Raw genomic sequence first — 4,841 nt, 5'->3', positions numbered from 1 at the left:
CTGGGAAGCACACATCTTGGCACCCAGCATGCACCACCCACCAGTGGTGGGCTAGTCAGCAGGGGAGCAGGGTGCCTTCTCAGGGATGTCCATTCAGTACTCCAGCCTCCGTCCAGCACAGAGACCTAAGCAACTTTACAAGACTGGGGTCACATGGGTCCTGCTGCTTCTGAAAGATTCTTCAGCCATCTGGGAAATAGACATTGAAGTTCTACCTTAAGTTTGAGAAGGGTATTTAAGCTACTCTTTTCTCCCAACTATAAAAGGACCAAGATTCAGATGTTCCTTATGATCACTTGGCCCTATTTTTGTGCAGCTTAGGATGGGCAGTGGGTCTCTAAGTTGGGGAAAGTAAAGGAGAAAAGAGAAAAATCCAGAAATTATTTCCTCTAGCTACACCTTAAATAGTCACAGAATTTTAATCAGTCTAGGAAATGGTTTCTAGAAACAGCTTTAGAACTGACAGTCAAGAACTTGGACTTCAATGACTAAGTTAAGCCATGTGATTTTTACACCACTGTCATCATCTTTATAATAAAAAAAATATTATTGATTACCCAATATAACTTAGAGCTCTTAAGATATTGAGAATCTGATTTTGGCAACAGAAAAGATGCATAAAGAGATAATAAATAGGAAAAGCAAAAGGGAGAGAAAATAAACCAATGGACAGTGCTCTCTGGAGCTTGGCAGATAGGGAAGGCTTCATAAAGAAGATACGGCTTGAGCTGAACACGGGACTTGCAAAAGAAGGGAGAGAACAAGCCAGGTATGGAGGATGGCAGAAGGAAAGGCACAGGAGCAGGATGTGCTTAGCATGTTGGAAAAAAGGAGCAGGTGAATTTGACTGGAATGGAGAGTTTGGGTAGAGGGGTGATGTGTGATGGGCTTGGAGACATAGGAAGGGATTTATGGAGGACAATTGTATAGGAGTTGGTGACTGAGATGTGAGGCAGAAGGAAGAAAAAGAGAAAGAAAAGAAGGAGGAGGAAAAGAAAAAGGAGAAGTAGGGGAAGAAGGAGGAGGGGGGAGGAGGAGAAAAAGGAGGAGAAAAGGGAGAGGAAGGAGGAGGAGGAATAGAAGGAGAAAAGTAGAAGTAGTAAGAGCATCCAGGAAGACTCCCTGGTTTCCAACTTGAGTGACTGAGAGAATGATCACATCCCTGCAGAATTTTTCTTCCTCTTTCTCAACAAGATTCCTCTCATCTTTTATTTCAGTTGTCCCCCAGAACTAAAGAAAACCCCATCTCAGCTGGTCCTGAAAGTGAATAACATAGGATTCTGGTCCCCTATTTGTGTAAAGAGGGTAGGTGAGGGTATGTGACTTGCACAGGATTGTACAAGGGGGCAGGGGCAGACTGATACTGGGACCTACTGGATCTGATGACAGAATCCTAAACATCAGAGCCTAGGGGAAGCATCACACTTATTTAGTGGATCCACTTCTCTTTTCAGATAAGGAAACTGAGACCTGCAAATAAAGAGTGACTTCCCCAAGGTCACACAGCCCGTGTGAAGCAAGCTACGACTAGGACCTGACTTTCTGAGTCTTACTCCAGCACTCCTTGCTCTTCCACTTATTGCTTAATGTTTCATCTATGTGTTCGCATGTGCACACGCAGGTTTGCTTGAGCAACGGGAATTTTATTGGAATGATATTTTCTTGTGTATTTACCCCCAAGGTATACCTCATTAGACTCCTCACATAATAACAATAATAATTTAAGGTTGCTTTTGTTGAAAATCCTGAGTTTATTCATGACATATATGATAGTTAGCTTATCTCCCCATCTCTACCCCAACTGTTTCTGGATTTATTTGGGGCCAAATTGTCTTGGCTGAACTCTGAGGTCTGTGCTTCTTCCAGTCCTATCCCTACATTACCCTCCCAAGGCACAGAACTGATCTGATGCCTTTTTCATTTGAAATAAACTTACAAAAATTTATAATATGTAAGCTAAGAAGAGAAAGAATTGAGAGTAAGAAACAAAACAAAACAGGACACACATAAGGCCAGGTGCTCAATGAATATCCAAGAGGGCAGAGAATAAGAGGAAGGAAGGACAGGACATTGGGGGAAATGGGAGAATGGTCTTGACCAAAAAAAGGATTTTCACTGAATGAAGAGAAGGAAGGGATAACATTCTACCCACTCCACCAAGGTTCCTGGGGAGGCCTTAACAAGACCCAGCACTTTAGTTCTCAGCATACTGTAGCTAATTGGAAAAACTCATTGATAGGAAGTTTGTCACTCAGAATCCTTATGTTATGCCAATCTCAGAAACCACCAAACATTTGGCGAATCTTCCCACTACAAAATACTTTGAAAAGACAATGGAGCCCCTTCCTGTCTGTTGAGGGAGGCACACAAATTATCCCAGACATTTTTATCTTCTGCAAATCCCTCCTTGCTCTGAAAGGTTCTGCCTGGCAATGTGCCATGCCTCTCAAGGGCCTGTGATGCCCAGAGACCAGATTCAGAGAAGCTTAATCATCTCTACCCCGCTCCAGAGGCCAGGATGGCTCAAGCCAGAGCAACTTCCTTAAGGTTCCTTCCTTCCCTGGGGTAGAACAAATGGACAATGCCCAGACAGGGCAAACATTGGTATATGGAGCCATGCTGGGGACAAGAAGTCTGTTTGTTTGGTGTTCTGGGAAACAAGAAAGGGAAATGCATTTTAACCAGGAAAGAAAAAAATAAACTATCCAGCTCTGAATGGCAGCCAAGCCACTGGGAGATCACTGCAAACAGACAACTGAGGAAGGGACTGGCAATGCTTCCAAGGAAGATGGAACCTGAAATGGTGGAGATGGTGGGGAGGCCATGGGACAGGGTGAGAGCTACAATCACCTCATAGAAACAGTGGCCACTTTGGCACTGACCATGAGTGTCCCTTTGATCAGCCAAAGGTTTTGTGTGTAGCATTCAGAATTCTAATTTTGGAAGGCAATAGAAAAAAGCAACCATGTCTGAGGTCGAATGGACTTTATATTCATTGGGTTCTCCCAGCTGCTGATGCTCTATTACTAAAATATCTTGAAATCTCTGTGCTCTTATATGAGAATCTATTGGCCTTTTTAGCCTTCTACTGGACTTTCTGTCTTCCTGTCTCCATTTCTCAGGCCAGTTTGTCATTCCCTAATTGGAAGACAAATAACTGTACTAAACAGATTTAACTAGACTGAGATAAGTCCATGATAACATGTCATTGCATGTCAACAAAGTTCTGAAAACACAAATTAGCCACAGGTCAGTTATATGTCCGCTGTGACTGCCTCCAGGTATACTTCACGCTAAGAACAAAGCAAGGGCCACACTGGTCTGGAGCAGACACTGCCCCATCCTTGCCCATTACAAAAAGGTCAGACCTAGGACATATCACATCCTATTATAACATGATCAAGACCCAAGAACAGTCAGACCTGCCTTTTGCTGTTACCCTGACTCCAGTAGTTCACTATATATTGTACATAGGAAAGTGGTGTTATCTCATAGATCTTCTAGAAGGAAATTCCATCTTGAAATCAATTGAAACCAACTAGGTCAGATTCATCTAATGATGTAGCTCTGTTAACCCATAAAGCATGAAACCCAGAGGTGAGAGCCTGGAGAAGCATGTTCCAAAGTTCAAGGAATGGTCACACAAAGAAAAACAATGCTTGGCTGAGGAACAGAAATGTCTTTCAAAGAAAACAAGAGCCTAAAGTCCATCACTCTGCTTTCCTGGACGGCTGCCTTTTTCTGGGATACCCAGCTCATTTGCCTGGGCAAATCACAAGAGAAGCAGCTTTTAACTACCTTCCATAAGCTGAAGAAAAGGGATATCACTTTTTGGAAGGTAAACCCAGGGGTTTGGTACATGGTTGTTGAATTTCTGACAGTCTCTCAGAGTATTTTCAACCCAAGGCATAATTTCATGAAAAGCATATGGGTTTTTTTTTAATTTTTAAAAGTGTTTATTTTAGAGAGAGAGAGAGAGAGAGAGAGAGAGAGAGAAAGTGGGGGAGGGTCAGGGGGGCGCAGAGGATCTGAAGCAGGCTCTATGCTGACAGCAGAGAGCCCAATGCAAGGCTCAAACTCACAAACTGTGAGATTGTGACTTGAGCTGAAGTCAAACACTTAACCGACTGAACCACTCAGGCACCCAAGAGCTTATGTTTTTATCTGTCTGTCTGTAAAATACATTTCAATGAAATTTCATTTTCCTGAAATTTCAGGAAACTTCCTGTTTCCTTCCTTTGTGGAGTTAACTTGAAATTTCAAAGTCATTGAGGTAGGGGTGGTATATTACATGTAAGTTCCCAGATATTGGTGTTTTTTAATGGCCATCCTATAGAAGGCATGAAGTTACAGACTCCTAGTAATCATTTAAACTATCAATTTTCTAACTAGAGAATGTGATATACCAAAAGGTGAAATGACTTTCCCAGAGCCATATAAATGACAGAAATGGGGACTTAACCTACCACCCTGACAAGTTCAGGGTTCTTGTGACCTCTCTGGTGGCCAAAAGAAGGGGCAGTATTCACAGAAAAAAAAAAAGTCAGTTTTTTTTTTTTTTTTTATTGCTTTAAATCCAGGACAAATCTATCTCCTTCTACAAAGAATCAGGTGAAAGGTAAGGGAGGGATCAAAAGGCAGTGAATAAATGAGTGGAGAAGAGGCCATTCAATTGTTCCCAATTTAAGAGTTTTTCAGATGCCATAAAGGGCTTAAGAGGGACAAGCGTGCTCAGAATTTGGAGTTTTGCCTTCCACAACTACAGCAGGACCAGTATTTAACCTTGAAAATGGGAAGAAGAGGTTCTGTTTCCACCCAATCAGTGATATTGCATCAACCAA

Source organism: Puma concolor, chromosome E1 (assembly GCF_028749965.1).
Source record: "Puma concolor isolate L17-30 chromosome E1, mPumCon1.1.hap2, whole genome shotgun sequence".
NCBI lineage: Eukaryota > Metazoa > Chordata > Mammalia > Carnivora > Felidae > Puma > Puma concolor.
This window is presented reverse-complemented; position numbering follows the sequence as displayed.